Source organism: Eulemur rufifrons, chromosome 8, assembly GCF_041146395.1.
Source record: "Eulemur rufifrons isolate Redbay chromosome 8, OSU_ERuf_1, whole genome shotgun sequence".
Classification (NCBI taxonomy): Eukaryota; Metazoa; Chordata; class Mammalia; order Primates; family Lemuridae; genus Eulemur; species Eulemur rufifrons.
Window position 1 is genome coordinate 33,830,764 of NC_090990.1, and position 24,350 is coordinate 33,855,113.

Genomic DNA, 24,350 nt, shown 5'->3' on the forward strand with positions numbered 1-24,350 from the left:
ACCCTGAAAAGACACCTAGTACTTGTTAGCAGTCACTCTCAATTTCCACCCACTTTTTTTTTTATTTATTTATTTTTTATTTATTTATTTATTTATTTTTTATTTTTATTTTTTTTGAGACAGAGTCTCACTCTGTTGCCCAGGCTAGAGTGAGTGCCATGGCGTTAGCCTAGCTCACAGCAACCTCAAACTCCTGAGCTCAAGCGATCCTACTGCCTCAGCCTCCCGAGTAGCTGGGACTACAGGCATGCACCACCATGCCCGGCTAATTTTTTCTATATATATTTTTAGCTGTCCATATAATTTCTTTCTATTTTTAGTAGAGATGGGGTCTCACTCTTGCTCAGGCTGGTCTCGAACTCCTGAGCTCAAACGATCCGCCCACCTCAGCCTCCCAGAGTGCTAGGATTACAGGCGTGAGCCACCGCTCCCGGCCTCCACCCACTTTTTATATGAACTTTTATTGAAGTATAATTTACACACAAAATTCACTGATTTCAAGTGTGTAACTTGATGAATTTTGACAATTGTATACAGACGTACAATCACCACTATAATCAGAAATATAAAATATATCTTCAGAATTGATAGAATATGTATTTTCATCACTCCTAAATTTCTCTCATATCCCTTTGTGGTTCACTTTTCCCCTACCCCCAGCACCCACTGATCTGCTTTCTGTCACTACAGTTTTGCCTTTTCTAGAGTTTCATATAAATAGAATCAAAAGGTGTGAGGCTTTTGTGTTTGGCTTCTTCCACTTCGCACCTCGATTTATTCCTTTTTTTTTTTTTTGAGACAGAGTCTCACTCTGTTGCCCAGGCTAGAGTGAGTGCCGTGGCGTCAGCCTAGCTCACAGCAACCTCAAACTCCTGGGCTCACGCGATCCTCCTGCTTCAGCCTCCGAAGTAGCTGGGACTACAGGCATGTGCCACCATGCCCAGCTAATTTTTTCTATATATATTTTTAGCTGTGCAGATAATTTATTTCAATTTTTTTTTTTAGTAGAGATGGGGTCTCGCTCTTGCTCAGGCTGGTCTCGAACTCCTGACCTCGAGCGATCCTCCCGCCTCGGCCTCCCAGAGTGTTAGGATTACAGGCGTGAGCCACTGCGCCCGGCCTACCTCCATTTACTCTTAACAGGCTGTCTGCTGTCACCACATTAAAAGGTGTCTTCAGCTCAGCCCACTTGAAATGCAGGCTCAAGACAGGACAGTATCTGGGCCCTCCTGGGGCCCATGCACAGGTTCTGGTCTCAGAGGTACTGCTCAAAGCAGATGAATCCCAATTCCAACCCCAATCCTGTACTCTCTCCCCCATCTTGTCCTCCTTAACATGTCCTCCTGAGTCCCCCACAGTGGCAGGCTAAAGGCACATCCCATACCTGGCCCTGCCTGCACACCAGCAGCTGCTGCAGAGAAACTGTCTTTTCAACTCAGGGTGATACTGCACGTCCCCCCTCTTGGAGTCCAGTACATAAGAGGGCTGAGTCCTCTGCCACTAGCTGGCCGTGTAGCCTTAGAAAAGCTACCTAACCTGTCTGCTTCCTGGGTGTCCTCATTTGTCCACAGGGAATAGTTATCCCCACCTCACAGGCGAGGAGGGGATTCAAGGGATCAGCAGTGTGAGGAGGCCAGCACAGTGCCTGGCACTGAGTAAGGCTTCCGCAGTGCCAACTGCCCCCTTCCCTCCACCTGGGGGAGAGTGTGTGACTCAGGCACCCGCCGGCACGTCCGAGTCTGGAGGGCTGCAGTTCCGAGGAGGACCGGGAGGGGGCGCGCACCCGCGTTTTTCCCTGGCCGGCGAGTCTTCTTGGGGCTGAATTCCTGGGTTTATCTGATCTTCCCGCAGCAAGCGCCTCCTGCATGTTCTTGTACAACACCCTGGACTTTCCCGTGGGCGTGCTGCCTGTCACTACCGTCACGCCACAGGACGAGGAGGAACTGGCCTTCTACAAGGGGTACTACGGAGATAGTGCTGACAAAAATTTCCAGGAGGTCAGTTTCCTTCTAGAAGTCTCTCCCTCAGGGGTACAAAAGGGGGTGATTCTTAGTCAATCAGAGTTGGGGCCTCTGTGGGGGTGGGGGCGGAGAGCGTAGGTGGGGCTTGTCCTTCCTAGGGTTTACCCTTTATCACTTCCGCTGCAGTTTCACCCCATCCCCAAGGGCACGCCATTTGACATCCATGTCAGCCCCATCCTTGTCAGGGGAGAAAACTTTGCAAGACCAGTGCTCTTCTTGGTACTTCTGCAGGGAAAATTGATCCCAGAGGCTGGGAGGGTGGCACAGGGCAAAAGCCTTGGTTAGGTGTTTACTGTGTACCTGAACTGGACATCGCCTCTCTCAGAGCCTCAGCTTTTTTTGGCCAGGAAAATGGGAACAAAAGTGTTGTGCTAAAGGTTCATTAAACCGAAAAAGGGAGTGAAGCACTTAGCATAAGGCCTTGTGTATAGGAAGTGTTCAATAAATGCTACTATTACTAACTCAGCAGTGGTTTCATAAAAGGAAATATTACCCTGGGCCTATTTAACTGCAGGGTCTAAAATAACACCCCTGACTATGGTGAGAGGGAGAAGGGGAGAGAGGGAAAGAGACTCACTCTGAACAGTATGCATGTGTCTGAGTCAGCCATTAAGTGACTTACTTTTTCTGGAAATTTATTTTAGTGCTGGAGTTACCCAGTGGAACTGCTGACCTGAATTCTGAGAAAATAACAATAATGACACTATCTCATGTGTCTTGAGCTCTTACTCTGTTCCAGGAGCTGTTTAAAGTGCTGTATATAAATATTAAATCATTAAATCCCATTACTCTCCTGTGAGGTTTTACAAATGAGGAAAATGGAGGCACACACAGACTAAGGGACTGGACCAAAGCCACACAGCCAGTTGAAGTGGAGGAGCCAGGACTTGAAGCCAGGAGATCTGGTTCCAGAGACCAAGGCAAATAAGGGCTTATGTGATATCATCATCATAAGGCAATGAGAACATGTTTGATTTCCACAAGTATGTGTGGATTTCATGGTAGGGACTCAGGCTTAGCCCCCATGTTCCTGGGTCTGTGTTTTGGGTCAAGGCAATGTTTTCATTGTAGAAATGTAACCAGGCTCTAGTCAGGGACTTGCACGTTCTTCTTTCCCTTGCTGTGAACATTGGGTGCATGCTCGGCTTTCGGCTTTATAGTTCATCATTTTAGTCAGCACTCTGCACAGGGAGCAAGTTTTACATATTAACCCTGGAAAACTATAGACAAAATAAAATCACAACAGTCTTTTCAGGTTTCACCGAGAGCTGAGGAAGCCTGGAACTCTAAGATCCAGGACATCTTTGCCTTAAGATAGATTGGGGATGGGAAGTCTGGACCAAGGCATCACCTAGGCCAGCCCTTGGCACTGAGGCCCAGAACAGCACAGGGTGATGAGGAGGGCAAGTGGCCTGTGAGCAGGAATCAGGCTCTGAGCTCCCAGACCTTCTCTCCTGGCAGGCGGTGAGAGGATCCGTGGGACTTCCGGTGGCTGTGCAGTGCATCGCTTTGCCCTGGGAAGACGAGCTGTGTCTCCGGTTCATGAAGGAGGTGGAGACCTTGGTCAAGAACCAGAGGGAACCAGAGGGGCCCTGAGTGACAGGCCACTCCTTCTCCTGGAGACCTTCGTAGATCCTCACTTGAATCTGCTCCCAATGCCCCTGCCTTCTCATGAATACCATATCCGCCTTATGTCTCCTCCTCTCAGAACCTACCACATTCCTTTTCTTTGTGGTCCCTCTGTGTGGTGCTCGATACATGGACTCCCCAGATCAGCCCAAGATGGGGAGCAGGGTGAGGGTCTCAATAAACTCTTCTGACTGGCCGGCCTTGTGATCTCTGGTCTGGGTAGGGCTGTAGCCTTCTGGTGGCCTTCTGCCTTCAGCTGCTCTCCTCCAGCTCAGTCCCCCAGGTGCTACCCCGGATTGCAGTAGGGGGGAAACAGTCCCAGACTGAGAGGCCTGGAGTCCTGGGTCCAAGTCCTGGCTCTTCCACTGGCTTGCTGTGTGATGCAGGGAAGTCACTTCTCCTCTGTGGACCTCAGTTTTCTCATCTGCAAATTGAGGGGTTTAGATTTGATAAGGTCCGTGGTACCTGCCATCTTCACCACTTGACCATTCTGCAAGCTGTGATTTCTAGACATCACCCTAAGGAAGAACTTGGCATGGCTCTCACTGATGTCTGGAGAAAGTTCCAGAGAGCAAGGCTGAGGGAGTGGAAGCCAGTCGGAATGGACCTTGGGTTAGGACCCAGACCCTTGGCTCACAGTCCAGTGCTTTTCTCACCAAGTGCTAATTCCTTGGCTTGACATTCAGTGCCAGCCCCCACCAGGACCCTCCAACAGCCTCCTCTGCCATGACTCTACCACAGCACTGCCTCACTCCTTCCCTGAAACTGGAGCCCTCTTGCCAGCACAAGTGCACCTTATGCTTCTGCTTTTGGGACTCTGTTCATCCTTCAAGCCCTGTGTCAAATGTCACTTCCTCCAGGAAGCCTTCCTTGATCCCTCTAATCCACTGCCACATGACTTTCTTTTCGTCTGAACTCTCTTGAGGTCTTCCCCCTATCAAATCTTCCCTTTCTCCTATCCCATTCCTCTTTGTAGCTCAACTTCTGACCAACTAGGCAAACTAGTGAACTCACTCTCCCCTGTGTGTGATGGCACAGATCTCCTGAAGAAAATATCTCAATACAAAGGAATGGAATTCATCCATCCACCCATCCATCTTACCTTTGTTGAGTACCTCCTCTGAACGCAAACGGTGGAATTTCAGGCAGAAAAAGGCCTGAGTTAAAAGAATTTAACTCAGATGGAGACCCCAGGAATCACACCAGAGGGTCAGGCCTGACTTTGCCTACCACAGAAAGAGCCACGTGGGTGTCCAGGTGCAGGCTGGACAGGGCTGCTGCTGACCTCACCGTGGCTCCCCGCCCCCCAGCTCTTCCACAGAGCCTGAGATCTCTACTAGAAATTCAGCCTCAGGGTTTCCCCTCAGATAGGGCTGAGTAGGGCTCCATCCCTGTCCTCCCTCCCTGCTAAGATGGAGGTCTCAGAGAAGGCAGGAGGCAGAGAGCTTCTCTACCAGTAGTGCGTTAGACCTCTTCTCCCTGCGTCCCCTGCCTGCTGCAACAGTCTGGGCACCAGGAGGCAGCATTGAGCTTCACACAGCCCAGACAGCCCTTGCCTTCTGTTCTCAGGCCCAGTCTCACCCCGGCTTCCCCGGTCAGATCCTTTGATCCAACTGCATTGTGCTGATGGGGAAACTGGCAGGTGGAGGAACAAGGATGGGGTGGGGGGATGCAGGAATTAATTAGCCAGGTGCTTTGGCTTTAGGTTAAACATTTGCAGATTTTAAAATGAAGGGGGTGAAATTCTATTTTTGGCTGAAATTAGCCTAGGGAAAGGGAGGTGGCAGATACCAGCTTAAAGGGCTGAGTAAATGGGAAGCTCTATCTTGGGGCCAGACTTCAGGCTGGGATTTCTCTAGTATCTCTTGAGCTGATGTTTGGGGTCAACAACCTCCTTCCTCCCCAGTCCTAGCTCCAGCTCCAGTGCTGACCTCCAACCTCTGACTCCTGCCAGCACCATCTTCATCTGAAATCACTCCCTGGCCTGTGACTGTGGGCAGGTCATTTGCATTCTCAGAGTTCCTTGCTGGGGGGACCTCTCTGAGGTCCCTGTGTGGGTACATACGGGACCTCCTGGACCAGGGCATCTCCTCCTCCCTCCATTCCCACTCCTATTAGTTCCACCGTGCAGGGCTTCCACCGTGTGGTCTGGGCACACACACATCCAGGTCAGGCTCTGCCTTCTCTGAGACCTTGAGCAAGTGTCCCAGCTTCTCTAAGCCTCTGAGATGGAGCTGAAGGTCACATCTGCCACAGCCTTAGGGTGAGACTGACGGCAGAAGCTGAAGGAACAGGTGAGAGGGACTTGGGCTACCCCTCTCCAGCCTGGGAGTAGCTATAGGTGAGGGGCTTACCCAGGTTTGGGTGTCTATGCCCAGAATTCACAGGGCAGAGCCAGGCCATGATGGGGGTGCCTGTGAGACAGCAAGGGGCCAGAGCAACCAGCCTCCCCGAGCCAGCGGAGGAGTTAGCTCAGAAACAGGAGCATTCCCTGGTGAGGGGCAGTTCTACAAAAGCTGGGGCTGAGGCCTCTGACCAGGTCCTTTTAGGAAAGAGGGCCTTGAGTTCTGGTCTTGTTTTTGCGCTGGGCGATGCCGGGTTAAGACCTCAGTTTCCCTTTGGCTGCATGGGGAAGGAGTACCCTCGTGCCCTGCTTCTCCCCCTGGTTCAGTCGAAGGATCCATCAGTGGGCTTGTCGCCCGCCACCGGCCCAGGGACTGTCCGGGGCTTTCGATCCCACCCAGCGCACCCCGCTTCTGCCACCCCGCGCGGCCTCGGGAGGGCCAGGCAGACAGACCCGGGCGGGAGCGCCCGCTCCTCCCGCGGACACGCACGGCCCGACCGCGCGGACCAGGCCGAGTCGGGCTCCCTCCCGGCCGCGCCGCCGCCGGCTCCGCGCACCGGCCGCCCCGCCCGCCGTGCCTCCCCGGGCGCCCGCATTAAAGCGCATATGCAAGCCATGAATTATCAACTGAAAGGAGTCAATTACCGGCTCTAAAAACGAGTGTCTGCGCCCGGAGCGCCCGGGGCCATCCGCCTATTTACGGAGCGATTTCCCCCGCCCGGCTGGGGAGGGGGGCCTCGGGAGGGAGAGAGACGGAGCAACAGAGCCCGAGACCCGGAGAGCAGAGCCGGAGCCGCCGAGACAGAGAGACGCAGGAGGCAGACAGAGATCTAGCGAGAAGAGACGCGCGGACATCCGACGAGGGGCACAGGCGGCTCTGCCTGTCTCCTCCCCAGAGCAGGCGCGGGGAAGTGGGGTCCTCGGACCGCAAAGGCCCTGCCCTTGGTGTCCGTGCCAGGACCCACGGCCTCTGAACTGCCGGCTGAGGCACTGGGAAGGGAGGCCGCTAGGCTGGGGCTTTGGAGATAGATATGGGGTTCAGGCAGGGATGGGGGTAGTTTGCGGGGGCAGCCATCCTGGCAGGAAGCTGGGGAGCAGGCAGCAGCACTGTCCACTGTGGAGGTGAGGAATGAGGCTGGACAGCGTGGCCATGAGTGAAGAGAGGAGGGGACGAGGAACTGGGACAAAGTGAGGATGGAGCCAGACCTGACTTCTCTACCAGACAGTGAGCACCATGGGGGCAGCCTTGTCCATCTTGCTCAGTTTGTGCCCTGCAAGGGAAGGTCCCTAGTGTTTGCTGAATGAATGAAGGAGTGAGCTGGATGGAGACTGGGTGGGTGGGCCCAGGAATGGGCCCCCGGAACAGATCAGATGGAAGGTTTCCAACAACTGCAGCGGGGTGGGGGAGGCCGTAGTAACTGAGTCCGGCACTCGGGCTCCTGCTGTGCAGGAGTAAGGAGGGAGGGGACGGGTGGGGGCGCAGAGGCCCAGCACCGTCAGCACCTGCAAGTCACTGCCAGAGCCCCAGGGCTTTGACCTGAGTGCTTTAGGGCCCTGAAATCCTTGGCCTCTTCTGGAGGGAGGAGGGACAGGAAACCCCTAGACACTTTGAGGAAGGAGCAGGGCCTACATCAGGGCGAGGGGAAGAGTCTGAACTTGGGAAGCAAACAGAGCCTTTCTCTTCTAGCTGTGTGACCTCAGGCAAGCTGCTTAACTTCTGAGCCTCAGGTTCCTTACCTATAAAATGGGGCCGGTGCTGTCCACTTTTCTGTTAATGTTCTCACATCTGCACAGCACTTTCCCCAAGAAGGGAGGACTCTGTCTAATGTGAGAATAAGAATAGCTGCCATTTATCGAGGCTTACAAGGTGCCGAGCACTATGGTAGTAGATTATCGCTCTACTCCATCACGGCATTCTGAGGTTGCTAAATCACTTTGCAGACAAGCAAACTCCAAGAGAGGAAGGAGTTGAGAGGTGGCAGCAGCAAGTTTTGAAGCCAGGTCTGACTCCAGAGCCTCTTTAACCCCTGTACCAGGGAGCCGCCTAGACCTGACCGATGTACCCCTTTCCCTGTTCCCTCAGCAATTCTAGCCTTGAGCCCAGACTGGGCAGGGCTGTGGCCATGCAGTGGGCAGGTCAGCTCAGGTCTAGCAGGGGTGGCCCCTGGGGTCTTGTTCCTGCCACGGTGCGGGCTGGGCGTCTGTCCGGCTTGACAAGTCTGCAGCCCCACCACACCATTAGCGGGCAGCCAGAGGGGGGTGTCTGCAATTGCCAACACTGGGGTTCCAGCGGCCGCTCGCCTATTAGTGGCTGGTGGCTTCACCATGATTTATTGGGGCTTCTTCATTTCCCCTTGGTCCGCTATAAACATATTTATACCACCAGAGTGACCGATAAATTTCCCTTATGAATCCCGTTATCTCCCCTATTAACCATCCGTCACCTTTTATGCGGACACAATGGGCTAGGCCAGGGCACCAGGGCTGAGTGGGAGGCCTGCGGCCCACAGCCCCTGAGCCCGGTGAACTCTTCACCTCCCCCACTGCTCCCCAGACAGGGCAGCTGATGCTGCCTCTGAGCTGCCTCTAGGAGGAGGACATGGGCGGTAGAACAGACTGGCCCAGGCGAGGCCTTTGAAATGTGGCTGCTCCAGGGTCTGCGGGTGGGAATCCCCTCTCAGGGCTAACCCGAGTCTCCCCCACTGTACTCTGGCTTCATCTCGCCTATGTGAGCGGGGCTCTCCTGAAGCTGCTGCTGCACTTTTTCTCCTCTCCCCACCCTCAGCTCTCAGCCTCGTCCCTCTAAGTGCAGCAGAAAGCCAAGACACAGCTACACGTGGCTCAGGGTTGGGTGCCAGCTGACATTTGCCAAGCACCTCCTCTGTGCCAGTCACTTTACGTACATGACTTCATGTTATCCTCATCACAATCTATTTATAGCCCGATTTGCCAGATGTGGATGAGGAAATAAGGCTCAGAGACATTACATGACAAGCCCAAGGTCACTCAGCCAAGGGGCAGAGCTGTGATTTGGGGCTTTTCTGGTCCCAAAGCTGTGCTTCAACCACTGCACTATATAGCTTCCTCAGATGCCCTGGGCTGGGAGAGGTTAATCTGAGAAAGTTTTCCAGAGTGCTACAGAGCAGGAGAGGGAGGAGAAGAGAGGGGAGGGAGAAGGGGCCTCTGTGGAAGGCCGGTAGGGAGAAGAGGGCCGGGCTGTGGAGTGGGGAGTAACCTCTTTTGCTTTCCAGTTGGGGAAACTTGGACACCTGTTCGGTCAGGTACTAGGAGTCAGGGGGTAAGGTCTCTAAGGGCCCTAAGGCACTGGCCTGCCCACATCTGGCAGGACAAGGGGCCTGGCTGGTACCTGGCCAGAGCCTGGCTGGTAGACCAGGGCCTGGGTCGGCCTTCTTGGCTGTGTGCCACTGTGCCCTAGCCTTCTTCCCGACCTGGGCGTGGAGGCTTCTACCTTCCGAGTATCTGATATACCAGCTTCCCTGGGAGGAGGCTGAGTGTGGGGGTGTCCTGTTTCCTCCACTTTCACCACCCAGTCAGCCAGGCCTACTGAAAGCTCCTCTGGAGCTAAGATGACCTCCAGTCTCCCATGGAGAAGAATCTGGAGACTTAGGGAGACCAAGGTCTATCCCTGAGCCCTGGCATTGCTTCTCTAGCTCAAGAGGATGGGTATAGGTGGGTGTTCTTACTCCTGTTTTACAGATGAGGAAACTGAGGCCCAGAGAGGGAGGGGATCCGAGCAAAGAACGGAGCCCTGGGTTAAGGCATGGTGCCTGGGAGGGGCCCAGCAGCATTAGAGCCCAGAGGTAGCAGAGTGGGGTGAGGGGGCAGAGTGTGGTCTGCTGAGTCTGGGGTGGCCACGCTGGAGGTGAGGGGCTCAGCTAATTACTCCTGTCCTCAGCAACAGCATCCCGGGGGTGGGTCTGGGGGTGGCTGGGGCAGAGGGGATTATGGGCTTAGCACCCCAAGGAAACAGATTTTGTTCTGACCACAAAAAAATATGGGGAGGTCATTCTGGCCATTCCCCTGCCTCCCATGGTCCAGAGAGAAGAGCTGTTGGGGGGTGGCTGCAAGATCTCATCCTTGTCCCTCTGCTTCCTGGCTGTCCACACTCCAGCTCCTGGGGGGCACGGAGCCCATGCTGGGAGGAATGAACCCTGGGTTCAGGCCCTGCTTGGCCACTAGCCTGCTGGGCGACCTGAAGCATGGCTGCCCCCAGACTCCAAGCTACCGTGTGCCGGGAGACACTCCTCCCCCCAGAGCAGAGCTCCCGGAGGGGCAGGGGCAGCACCAGGCCAGGCACCCTGGCATCTCTCCCAGGGTTGTTCTCCCCCTTGCTCTCTCTCCGGGTCTCACCTGCTCTGTCACTCCACTCCTTCCACCTGCTCTCTTGTCCTACCACCTGTCTGTCTGTCTGTCTGTCTGCCTTTGTCTCTGGTCTGGCCACCTCCTCCCCCTTCCCCATGTCCTCTCCTCTCCTCTCCACAAGGTTGGTCTCCCTTGGAGGGACCGGTAGGGCTGTGAGTGTGTGTGAGAGAGCGCTTGCGAGCTCCCTCCCTCTCCCTCCCCCTGCCCTCGCCTTCTCCCACACTCACACACACACTCTCTCTCAGTCATTTTCAATGTCATAAATTTCCACGTCTCTCTCCTGCACTCGGCTATTACCTGCGCCTCCGTCACCGGGCTGCGCTCTCGCTCCCAGATGGGCTAGGCCATCTCCGCTCCGCAAATGACTCAGGGAGAGAGAGGCAGGGAAGGAGGGAGAGAAAGGAGCAGAGAGAGATGAAGAGAGATCGAGAGAGAGAGATTGCCAGAGAAAGCGAGCTAGCGAGCAGAAGAGAGACTGGAGCAGAGAGGGTGGAGAGGTAGCCCCAGCCCTTCTTCCTCCCTCCTCCAAATACAAGGTCACTGCCCACTGGGAGCCTGCCTGCCAGGGGCTCCATGCCCCTGGGCAGGATTAGGGGGGTGTGGAGGCTGGGGCGGAGTCAGGTCACCAGCTCTGTCCCCACCCAGTGGGGACTTCCTGCAGTCCTTCCCTCCACTCACATTTCCCACGGGCCTCCCCTGTGCCAGCGCTGTGCTGGTGGTGACCTACTCCCTCCAGGAGGTGGCCCTCTGCTGTGCGGTGGGATAGGACCCTGCGGGGACACTGGCCAGTGTGTTCAGCGGTCCCACAATTGGGGGTGGGGCTGCCCTGGGAGCTGTGCTTCTTCCTTCAGAATTGGGGCTCTCTCCTCAGACCCTGGCTTCTCCCCACCAGTTTGAAGTGCCCTCCTTGTCTCCTATCTTCACTGACACTATACCCTGACACCCTGACTTTCTCAGGACTGGTTCTTTGGATGAGAGCAGGGCTGGGGACACCCAGGTGGTCTTGGGAAGAGAGCATTTCCAGGCAACGCTGTGGGACAAAGCTTGAGGCAGAGGAAGGTCCAGGCAGGGGGAGAGTGGCAGCACTGGGAGCAGAGTGGGCTGGGCACCCAAGGCCCCCAGGATGTGCTGGGAAGGACTCAGTGAAGTGGCAGCTGATGGGACTAGTGATGGCCATGCTGTGTGCAAGCCACTGCTGGTGCAGGGGGTGTGGCCCCCAGGCCTGGGGCTGATCCGGAGCTTCCTGAAAGGTTTCCAGCTTCTGCCCTCAACACCTCCAACTGTTCTTCCACCTAGCAGAGCCATCACTGAAAAATGCAAATACGATCACGTAGCTCTCTTGCCTAAACCCTCCAAGGGCTCCACATCCCACAGAGAACAAAACCTAAGTCCCTTCTGGCCCTCCCCTCCCCTCCCCTCCAGTCTTTCCTCTGACTGCTGTCTCCTGACAGGGACTAGAAGGTACCCAGGGCCTTGGCACTCTCTGTTCTCTTTCCACAGGGCTGGCTCCTCATCCCTTGGCTCAGATGTCACTGCACAGAGGAGCCAACCCTGAGCATCTCATCAAATGACAGGTCACCACATTAATGTCTACCATGGTCTTCTGCAGAGTTATTTTGTGGCACTTTTAAAACTCTGTCATTGTTTGTTTACTTATCTGTTTACTTGTTTAGTGTCTGACTCCGCCGATGGATTGTACCTTGCATGACATCAGGAGCCACGTCTGTCCTGCTTCCAAAGACAGTGCCCGCCACATCATGAGCCTTAAGGAATCGTGTGTTGATGTGGGCGCATCCTCTGACCTTGGTTTGGATGGGACTGACGTGGGGATGGACGTTGAGGCTAGGCCGATGGTCTCACGGTTGCTGCCCATCTGGCAAACTTGTTGAAATTCCAGTGTGACAGATTCTGTTCCAACAGGGAAAGGCATCTTGGCCTGATGCCGGGAATTTAGCTTATGACCAGGGTCAGGCTTCATAACACAGAGTTTTCCTCAACTAAAGCCCACACGCTGGAGTCCATCCATCTGTGGGTAAACATACAGACACCCTCACAGGCACACACTCACACACGTGTATACTCCCCACAGGCACACACACACACACACACACAGAGTGCCAAAGGTGCTTACACACCAAGGCACACAAAGGGACAAACCTGCTTACCCACATTCCTGCACGTGCCAGACACAGCCCGGCAACCCCACAGGCATATTTGTGAACAGATGCACACATACATGCATACACACCTACAAACACGTACTTAACATATGCAGACCTACAGTCATAAAAAGCAGCATGAACGCTTAGAACGACATCCATGGAGGAGCCACCTGTTCACTCGCTCACTTGCTCATGAGCCCATATTATGGAGTAACAGACTGGGCTCTGAGCTGCCCTTCGGTGGTGGGATACGCTACACTGAGGGGTCTGCGCTCTCTGGCCTCTCCCCTGCACCCTCTTCCCCAGCCCCTGTGCCACTCCCCCAGCCCTCACGGTCTTGTGAGAGACTCAGGCTTCCCCAGACTCCATCTGCGGCCAAGAGGCAGGGCTCAGCTGGAACTGGGGTCAGGGCTTGGTCTGTGGACAAGGCCAAGGTTCAAGGGGTGACTGGGGTCAGGCTCCTCTGGGACCAAGGTCAAAGGTGAGTCAGGGGCTGAGGTTTTCTTGATGCACCGTCTCTGCTCACAGGTGTACCCACTCCCAGATGTGCCACCCCAAGGAGCTGCTGGCAGGGCCCCAAGACTCAGGGTCCTCACCGTGGGCCTCTGCAGCTGGTGGAAGGTGAGGGGGAGCAGGTGGGGGCCGGGCCTGGGCAGATAGCTGTGAGGTACGTTTCCATCTCTGCGGGTCGGGCGGGCGAAGCCATTTCCAATCTGCTCTCTATCATTTTCAATATCATTAATCCCAGACACTCTATTTTCCATGCCTGCGCAGCCAGGCCCCCGAGTGTGCGCCGTGTAAAGTGACACATATTCATCACCGGCTCGTGGCGCCGGCGCCGACGCTGATACAATATTAGTGTTGCCCCCCCGTTTGGGGCCCGCTCCGCCCGGCTCCCCGATGGCACGAATCCATCACCTGGAGCCCGTGTCACTTTCCCCAGCAGCCACATTTGTTTGGGCACTTAGGAGGTAATTGTGGCACATTAGCTGGGGTGGGGAAGGGCGCCAGGCCTCCAGGAGGAGGGGGAGGCTGAGGCATCTTCTTCCACAGCCCCAGCCCGTGCTGGCCTGGTCAGTCCCTGGACTCTGGCTGGGGTCCCAGAAAGCTGGGTCCTGGCTCAGCCTTGGTGGGGAGAGTCTTGAGAAAGACCCTGTGTGGGAGGGGTCAACTCTGGCCCCGTCAGGAAGTCTCAGAAGGGTTCCCCCAGCTCCCCTGTGAGCCCCAACATTGGGGCTTGGTCTAGATGGGCCCAGCTTGGAGGCGATGGCTTCAAAACCTTTGCTTGGCAACCAGTCCTATCCCAGCACTGAGACTCAGGATGTGGCAACACCGGCCCCACTGGCTCCATTGCAAGTCCCATATGAGACAGGGGGAGGGAGGAAGGCAGGAGGGAAGAGACACTGCCCAGCCCTTGGGAGCCCAACTCTGAGGGAAAATCTGGCTCTGCCTTGAGCCTGAGAGGGGGTGACATGGCCCAGCCCAGGAACACTATCTGCATTCAGGTGGAGGAGGATGCCACCTAGCCTGACTAGTAGCGGTGGCCCAGGTCAGGGTGCTTTGGGGAAGACTGCTTGGAGGTGGTGAGCTAGATGCAGGGCCAGCCTCTGGCCACGGGGAGGCCCAGACAGGCTGCGGTGGGAGGAGGAGCAGCAGCTGGGGCCATTGATCGGAGCGAAGGCCAGAGTGTGCAGGGCGTGGGTCCTCCCTCCCCAGTCCTCAAGGCTAATACCCATTAACCTCGTCAGCAGACAAATCGCCCGTCTTGTCAAATTCCCATTTAAAATGCAAACTCGATTTGACAGAGTAAACCGAGCGGAGGTGGGAGCGGATAATCCAGTGGAGGCTCATTAGCAAGGCCCGATGAGAGGGGCCTACCGGATGGGTGGCCTCACAGACCTGCTGCGATGAACTCCCACCCCACTCAATACCTGACTCATCTGTCCTCTGCCCACCCTCTCAAGGAGTCTGGGGACCCCAGCTGCCTCCCACCACCCCTGGGAGGGTGCATCTGAGGGGGCTGGAAGCAGACAGAGCTGGGAACCAGTCCGTGCCTTCTGCCTGTCCACTCAGTGGGCTCTGGGCAGCAACCATCGCTCTAGAGTTCCCACTGGATCACAGCATGTATATTCTCCTACAGGGCCCTCACTTAGGGGTCCTGTGAGCTGGCTTTATTAACTCATTTACAAATGGCAAACCTGGGGCTCAGCGTCGCCCAGCTGGGAAGAGGCAGGCAGGGTACGGATTTGAACCCCAATCCATCTGACGCCAACAGTCACACCTGCAACCATGACACTGCTCTGCCTTCCTGGATTGGAAATGCTTGTTCTTCCCTTTCTGCTTCCTGGGTTTCAGTGTTGTCACGAGCTGTGTGGGTCTAGGAAAAGTGACTTCCCCTTGAGCCTCATTTGTCTCATCTGTAAAGAATGGGTGAAAAGCAACTGCCTAGCCCAAGGGTTAGGGTAAGGAGAATTTTAGTAAGTATCTGGTTTAACTAATACTAATAACCACCCCAGCAAAATCTGTAGACACCTTAGCCTGGGGGCCGGGGATGGGGAGGGATGGGTATAAAGGGGAGAGAAAGAAGCCAGATTTTCCCGGGGAGCAGCTCATGACACACCATAGGCCCCTCCTGGCTTCCAGGACCTGGGCACCCCCAGACCTGTGCCCTGTCCTGCCTTCTCAGCTCCACGTCCGGGCCACTCTATTAGGAAAGAAGCCCATGGTCACTCTCAGGGCCTGAACTGGAAGGGGGTGTTCTGGGGCAGGTGAAGGTCCTGCCCACTTGGCCACTCCTTCCTGTCCTGTACTGCAGCCAGGCTGCTGCTGCCTGACTAAGAGGCCCTAGAGGGCGACTGCCTTGGATAATGGGCTATCACTCTGCCTTGACTCTCCCAGGGTGTCCCCAGCTCTGCTCTCTCACAGGTGCATGCGGAGCCCCCAGCCAGGCTTGGGCTGTACCTGTCCCTGCCGCCACATAGGGCCTCTGTGCTGCCCAGCCACCTGGGAGCTAGTGCTGGGTGACCTTGTGCTGGTGTCCTCTCTGGGTCTCATCACTTGTCACTGGCATCACAGCAAGAGCCTCCTGACGCCCAGTGTCTGCCTGCCATGCCCCAGTCCTTCACAGGCACCACAGCAATTGCTCTGAATCCCATCACTTTCCCACTCTGACTCCTCATCACCCCCAGAGTAGAGCCCAAATCCCTCAGCTGGCACCCAAGGCCCTTTGCAATCTGGCCTCAGTTTACCTTCCAGTTTCTCTCCTAGCTCTCTTCCTCTGCCAGGCTGTGAGTTACCCTCACATCCTTGCCTGTCACTCCCCTAGACTCAGCATCGACCTGCAGGGTGGGGATCCTCTTCCTCTTGAGCCCCTCTCTGCCCCTGTCCTCGCCTGGGTCTAGCAGTGAGCTGGGAGGACCCCATGAGACCATGGTCCCTGGCTGGGGTGGGGGTGGGCTGCAGAGGAGGAGAGGCTGAGGGGTGGGTGGCGTTCTCAGCCTCCCTGCAGCCGTCTGCCAAGCCGTCCTCTGAGGCTGGCCTAATTCCCTTCAGAGCCCGGCTCCCATCTTCAGGGTGGCGCTTAGGGAGCTGAAGCCCAACGCTAATGCCTAAGAAAGTCGTGGGTGGATTAGAAAGCGAGGGGGATTAGGGCCAGAGCTGGTGGCTGATGCAGGAGTGGAGCCCCTCCTCCTGAGGAAGAGGAGGCTAATCCTGCTTAGCGACTGAGGAGACAGCCATCCTGAGGGGGGCCTTCTTCCCACCCACTCGGGCTGCCTGGGCCCAGCAGGAGCAGCACGAAGAAGGCCCAACTGCCCCCTCTGTCCTCCAAACTTTTGGTGTCCTGGTGTCTCCCCAAACCATCCTGCTCTGCCTTGCCCTCTACCTTGCCCCGGCCCTCCACGTATCCCCGAACTCCCCATTCTGCTGTGCCCGCCCAAGCTGCCCTGTCTGCCCACGTCCCTCAACTTTCATAACTACCTGCCTCTCCGTGAACTGAGCCGTCCCCAGTGCCCCATCCTTGCTGCCCCGAAGGTCTGCAGTGGATGCAGTGGCACTGCCCAGATCGCCCTGGAGGGCAGAGACATTCCTGCAGCGCTGGGAGTGCTGGCCGCTGCCAATGCCTCACAGTTGAGTTCCTCCCCAGCAGGTGTCCTCAGCTGCCTCACCCAAGGTTGTGCCCCTCTTGGGGGCCGTCCACAAGTGACTGGCCAATGCAAGAGTGCAAAGGTCTAGCCTCCCTACCTCAGTCTGGGACAACTCTGAAAGCCAGTGCCACACTGGGAGATGGGATTGGCTGCGACTGCCTCACAGCTAGGACCTTTCAGGCTGGCCAGTCTGGTTCCCCATCGCCTCATGGGACGGTGCTCCCCAGAGCACACTCCCTCCTCAGTGTCTGCAAGAAGTCTCCCCTTCACTTTCTTCTTTAAGTGCTAGGTTGGAGGGTGGAAGAAGATTAGGTTGGCCGGTGAAGGGCCGGGATTCAGGAGCTCCTGACCCGGATGCTGGGTGAGGACCCGCAGTCCTTTCCCTGAGGATCCATCCTCCTTGGGCCCCTTTGGTTCCGGCAGTGTAGGCAGTGGAACCAAATGGGCTGAGTGGGGAGGGAGGTCCTGCCCTGGACACCAGACTGGGGTCCTAGCCTGAAAGGAGAGGCAGGTTCAGTCCGGGGAGCTGACTGAAGGAGAAAGAGCCTGCTTAATCTGAGGGCCGAGGCAGGTCAGCCCCTGGGAATTTGGTCTGAGGAAGAGAAGCCTCTGATGTGGGAACCTATTCTGAGTGGGGAGGAAGGACACTAGGAGCTGAGTCTGAGGGGCAGATTGGCCTCTAGACCAAGAGAAGAGACGGGCCTGACTCAGACTGCCTGTTCTACCGGGCTCCCACCCCCCCGTTGGGCCAGGTCTTCCCTTGCCAGCCGTGGCTGGCTGTCCAAGGAGGCAGCCATGTCATGCCTGCATGCAGGAGGACTGGGTTTCTGAGTTAATAGTGTGCATGTGTGTGTGTGTGTGTGTGACAGAGAGAGAGAGAGAGAGAGAGAGAGAGAGTATAATGGGAAGAACACCCACTCGCTGGCTCCTTTGGCCCCATTAGGGTTGCAGCTCCGTGGGAGTAGAGAACTTCTTGGATGCAGGGCCTCTGAGAAATTCTGGTCCGGGTAACTAGAGCGCAGGGGCAGAGAACCAGATGGACTGACCTTTGAGAGTCAGTTTGGGATGTGGGGGTCAGTGGAAGGGGACCACTCCCCCTCTGTTCCCTACCTTTGATGGACAAATGCTAATGACATTACCAGCGATTGACTAGAAACGAATAAATAATTCAGTCTGGCCTGAAAATGGGAGAAAAGTACTTAAATGCTATTGACAAGCCAGTCCCTGGCCTCATTACCCATGCAGACTCAGGCCTCCACATCGACCATGGCCCCTGATTCCTTCAAACCCCACTGTGGGCAGCCTCAGGCCTCTCTCCACCTACCTGGCCCTCGTTGAGTGTGTGGAGGGGGACCTGAGGAGACCAGGTGGAGGGTTGAGGCTTGCGGCTCAGACCGGAGGTACCCCCATCTGCAAGGACAGCGTCTCCCAGGTTCTTGTCCTTTCCCCAGATGCGCGCAGCAGATTCTGTGCACGGGAAGGGTGCTGCCTCAGGTGCACGCGCACAGAGGCACAGGCGTGCACTCACTCGGACACACGCACACAGCCAGCCCAGCAGCTGCTGCATCCTCTTCCAGGACACAAGAAGAGTGGTGACCCCCTGGGGCGGCTGTCAGTCACCGTGCTCTTGGGGAATACAAACTCATTAAATGTTTCCCTGCCTTGTCACAGGGGCCCCGAGTCAGGCCTGAGGAGGAGGAGGAGGAGAAGGAGGAGGAAACAAATGCGCAGCTGATCCTTTAAAAGCACATCCTGTATTTCCGACCCTGGAGAAGAGAGGACGGATTATCAGGGTGGAGATTACCCACGGAAGGCCCTTGCTGTGGGTTCCTAGGGAGTTGGGCTTTCTAGCCACCATGGCACACGCAGAGCTTCCCCAAGCAGCAACTCTGCCAAACAAACCTTTCCATTTTCCTCAGGAGTCTGCCCCTCTCTTCCTTAGCTGCTTGGGCCTGACTTCCCTGCTGGTGCCTCCTCCGGCATCATCCGGCCTCTTCAGGCGGAAGGAGAGAGGCCACAGTCCCTCTGGCCCTTTCCCTGCCACTGTCAAGGCTGAACAGTCAGAAGCGGACAACACCTGCTGATCAGATCGGAGATAAGGGAGCCTCAGAGCTGCTCCAGCCCAAGGCATGGGCCAGGCAAGGACTCGGTGGAGGGGGACTTGGGAGGGAGGGCCGTGGCCTGTGCCTGGGAGGCGCAGGATGCTCCAGTGGGTGTGAAGGGGTCCACTTCAGCCCAGCCCAGGAAATCACCTAAAAGAGATCCCATCCCTCTGTAAGCCAAATAAGCTGCTATCTGGGTGAGGACAGAGGCCTCAGTGCCTGTCACTGGTAGCTGCACTTATCCCCTCACTCCCTTTGGAGGTCAGACCCCGCCCTGAAGTCTGCAGGGTTCTGATTGGGTCTCCTCACTGCTGCCTGCCAGGATCCTGCCCCATCCAGGGCTGAGCCCCAGAAGTTCCCGGGACCAGCCCTTCCCCTCTCTTCCCCCACCCCACGGAAGTCCAAGGGCTCCTCAGCAATCCCAGGCACAGTACCCACCCCCACCTGGCCTCTGGAGCAGGCTGAAAAGCTTTGCTTTCCTGCTCATCAGCCATAAGGCCCTTCCTCCTCCGTGTTTCTTCCAACCATTGTGTCCCACGGGGAGTCATTTATCCGGATCGACTGGCTCTCCTCAGTGCAAACATTCACAGGAGCATTAACAAGCCTAAAACCCAATTAGCCTTCAATTACTCAGGCCTCAGCCAGATTTTCTGTGCTGGGGACAGGGGTAGGGAATGCGTTTGGGCACTGCCTGGCTGGTGTTCCTCTTTTGGGCCCCCCCAGCCCTCCTGTAGCAGACAGTGCCCCCCCCCCACTCTCCCTCCTGCCCGCACCACCTTCTTTCCCCCTTACTCTTCTCCCGGCCCCTTTCCTTCCTCATCTCTCTTAAAAAAGTCATTGTTCTTAAGTGTACGTACCCAGTACATGGTTTGAAAAAAACTCTGTAACAATATAAAGAATATAAAGAATGCAAAACGGAAAGGTAAATTCCCTACCCCATAAATCCCATTGTCAATAATTCGGGGCTTCTCCTTCCTTTACCATGTTTCATTCTATATGTTCACACCCACATACACTCACATAGTTTTAAGTGTGTTTTTTTAAAACATCTTCAAATTGGGACCATACTATTCATATTGTTTATGGGCCTATTATTCACTGGTCAATGACATCTTATTTAATTTGTACTTCTCTTTCCTCACCTGCTTTCCCTCTCCTGCATCTTTCCATGTCAGTGGATACAGATCTATCTCCTCCTTCTTCTTGAATACGTAGTATTCCATGGTCTGGGTACACTATAATGTGTTTAATCAGCCCTGGTGTTTGGCAATGACAAGCATCATTGCAGTGATCACCTCTGTCCTTACATCACTGTGCAAAGAGGCCAGATGCTTAGAACAGGAATTGTTTGGCTGCATATGTAAAATTTTGATAATTACTGCCAAATTGCCCTCTACCTCCAGAACCTCCAAGGTTGTGCCAATTTGTATTGCCTAAGAGTCTCCGTTTCCTCTACTTTCATCAACACTGGGTTATCTTTTTAAAAATCATCATTTTTTCAACCAAATAGGAGAAAATGACGTTTGATTTCTACTTCTCTTTTTCCTCTCGCTACCTCTCCTTTCCTTCCTTGTCTCCTTCCCTCCTCTTCCTCAGTTCTATCCCTTCCCCTCAGCTCCCCTCTCTCCCTACCCGTTTCTCCCCTGCCACACCTTCTTCCCTACATCTTCTCACCCTTCCCTTCCCCTCCCCTTCTCTTTCCTCCCCTGGATACTGCAGTCCTGGGGGGAGGGCAGCCAGAGACGCTATTAGCTCTGCCCCCCTAATACTCTGAGTCCCACTCGCCTCTTAACACCTCCCTGAGCCCGGTCCTCTAAGCCCCATCTCACTCTCGTCTCCCTCTAATCACTAAGGCTTATTTCTGATTTTCTGAAGTGACAAGGAGCTGGGTTTGGGGGGAGGGAGGGCTGTCAGCCAGCATCTCCCAGGATTGAGGGAGGGAAGGATGCCTGGTAGGATGTAGGGGAGGGAGGCTGGACTGGTAGGATGTAGCGGTAGGGACTCCAGCCCTCCTCACTCTGAAGGAGTAGCCCAAGTTCTCCAGCCCCTATACCTTGGGTTACAGTGCATATACATCCAACCATAGGGCGTTCTTTTAGGCTAGATTCTGTTTTCTCTGGCTTCTTCTGTAAAAAGGAGAGTGACCCCCTCCCCTACCTTGACTCAAGGGAGCTCCTATGGACAGAGCCTCTAATGCCTCCCCTTCTCCCACCTCTGCCACCACCATGCCAGGAGAATGCTCTCCCTGTCTCCCTCTGCCCCACCCCTTTGGTCCTGGAGGTGGGAAAAGCCTGTGGGCTGCAAAGCCCATGTCTTCTGCCTCCCACCTTAGAGAAATCCAGGTCTCCCCTCCCCTGGCCCACATGCATCCTCCCCAAATCTCAGTGCATTGGCATAAATCTAATTAAGGACAGCAACAAATCTCTTGTCGTTTTAGAGACATTTAAGGTTTCAAATATGTGCTGAGAGTAGAGGTCTCAAGAGAGGTGGGATGAAGAACTAATTCTGGGGAGGGACACTTGAGCCCCAGTTCTAGCCCTGCGGAGTGACCCTGGAAGCTCCCCTTGGTGTCTCTGAGCCTTGGTTTCCTCACCAGCCCCCCAGAACTTCTACCAGGCCCAGCAGGAGTCCCTTGCTCCTGCCTGGAAGTGCTCTTGCTGCGCTAATTTAATTACATGGCCTAACTGGGCCCAGGCTGGGGAGGTGGTTAATGGCAGCTGCAGAGACAGTGAGTAATCAAGAATTAATTAAGCGTTTCTGGGGATTCCCAAGTCTGGGCCAGGGATTCCTGGGAGCCTGGCTGTGGCTGCCCTGCTCCTGCCTCCTCAGCAGTAGGGGAAACAGCAGGCTGCAAGTCCAGAAGGGCCGGGCATGGAGCCACACGGGGGCCGCAGCGGGGCGGTCTGTGTGGAGTCGCGCAGGTGCCTGCGCCAGTAGGCCCGGGCATTTCTGTTACAAGCCCGGGCTGTGTGGGGGCAGGGGCTCAGCCCCGGCGGGGCAGGTGAGAAATGAAACGTGTGGTTTCAGCCCTGGGCTTTGGGGTCAGGCAGACCAGAGTTTCAGACTCAGCCTTCCTACTTGCCAGCGGGTGTGCCTTTGGCGGGGCCTTCTCGCCTACCTCGCCCTCTGCCCGGTGCGCGTCCCCCAGACCTTCCCACAGCTGGTTCCTTCAGGCCCGCACACCGCTTACGAAGGCTTCTTCCTCCCCCCACAGTCACTATCACACCCCCTGGGCTCGTTTTCTGCTCATTTATTTGTCACTTGTTTCTCACGTTCCCGGAGCCAGAGTCAGGGTCAGGGACTCGCAGCCGTATCTACGGGACCCGAAACAGCGCTGGGCGTACGGAAGGTGATCGAAGAATGAAGAAACCTCTCAGAGCCAGCGTTGTCACCTGGAAAGTGGGGGTCATAGCCCCCTGCAGGCCCTAAGGGGGTCGCGAGGGGATGAAGAGTGGACTTGGGAAGCACCGCGCCCGGCCCACGCTTCGCCTCCGCGGCGGCGGCCATTACTCGGTCGCCGCGTTGTCACTCGCGCGCTGCGCGCTGCAGCCTCCCGGGCGGGCGACGCCGGCGACACTGCCGCGGGACAGCCCCAGGCCCCGCCCGCCCGGCCCCGCTCCTTCCCAGGCGCCCCCGCGCCGCCGGCTCTTTGAAGTCCCAATCCGGCAAATAGAGTCAATCAATTATGAAGGGAACAATCTGGCGGCCCCTCGGGGAGCGGCGGCCGAGCGATCCCGGGGGATTAGGCCGCAAATCGCGCTGAGCCTCCCTAAGTGACAGCGAGAGAATCGCGCGCGGCGGCGACGGCGGCGGCGGGAGCGGGAGGGAGCGCGGCCGCTAACCCGATTATGCAGATCCGCGGGGGGCGCGGATTAGGCGTCGGGGGCGGCTTCGCCCTAAGCGGCTCGCGGATTTGGGAAAAGTTTACTCGGGCGGAGGGGGCGGAGACTCCCCCGGGCGGGCGGCCGGACTCCTCCGGGCCGGGTGAATGGAGGGCCGGCGGCTGGGGACAGGACGCCAGGGTGGCGCGGCGCGCCTACTAAGTCCAGCCACCTCCACTTTTCCAGGCGCGCACACGCACTGCAGGCCCGCAACAGCCCTATGTACACAGGCCACAGGCGCACGCGCGCACCGGCTCACACTCACCCTCCCAAGCCTCAAAAAACTCTCTGAACACTCGGGGACGCATGCACGCGCACATGCACACCAGGCTCAACGTCACACACAGCCAGGTCCAAGATGGCTCACACACTCACGCGGCACTGGCTCGTGCTCACATGAGCGTGCACATACTCACAGACACACAATTTGACATTCAGATGCCGTGCCTCCCTGTGGTCCCAGCAGAAACTCCCAGTGACACAAGGAGGTGTGTTGGCCACACAAGAGCCCCTGCAGATATTTGGCCAGGTGCACAGCCCTGCCCCTGCAGTCTCCCACAGACCTCCCCCTGCTCCTCTCCTCTGAGGGACCCTGAGGACAAGTGTGTTAGTGTCTGAGACCTGGTGTGTTTTTGAGTGTGGCCCCATATCTCTGGGGTCTGGGCCCGGTCTTCACTTCTGGAATGGGCCTTCCCAGGGTCGGTGGAAGGGACTGAGGCAAGACACTGGAATGGGAAACAGGCTGAGTCCCCTTGGTGACTCTGGCTAGGGGGTCCTCTCTGCAGGACTGGGGGTCTAAGACATTCACCCAGGCTCCTCTGGGCCTGCTGCTTCGTTGAGGTGCTGTCAGGGAGGAGATTGGGGAGGGAGATGGGGAGGCTTCCTTTTACCCATCTGGAAAAAGGACACAGAATCCAGCTCCAAACCAACCCAAGGCAGGATCTCAGGAAAGCCTCAGCCTCTTTTCATCTGCAAAACATCCATTGTGTGTGATCAGTATGTGGCCATGGTCCATACATGCGTTCATGCTCAGTGTATATCCACAGTCTTTGTGTATGTCCATGGCAATATGTATGTTTCTGGACAGTGTGTGTTTGTGGTCAGTGGTAGGTGTATCCCTAGCCTCACACCCCTCACAAAAACATCCCAGCCACGCACAATGACTATGAACACTCACTGACCACAGACAGGCACTCATCCTGGACACACACAATGGCAATGGAGACACACGCGCACACACACACACACACACACACACCCCGTGAGCCCCTGAGAGAGGCCAGTCCTTTGCATGGACAGACAGTGGACACTGAATTGCTGCCGGGGTGGCAGAGGGCAATTGCTGTGGCACGGAGGGCACCCCACCTCGTGCCATAGGCAGTGATGGAGTGGCCCTGTGGCTGAGCAGATCGATGAGGAAGAAGGGGGTCGAGGTCAATGAGTCTTTAGCATGCAGGGCACTGGCTGCTGCCCCCAGCCCTGTGCTGTGTGCACGTGTACTCCTATGTGTCCATCACACTCACCGTTGTCATTGGGAAGAGGATGTGTGTGTGACTTATCCCCAGAATCTGGGATCCACCTTGAGGTGGTCTGAGCTGACCCCTGGGACCCTGGTCACTGGGGCAGGGGGTGCTCTAGGACAGGGTGAAGATGTGCTCCGGGTGTTTTAGGTTGCTGAGGTCA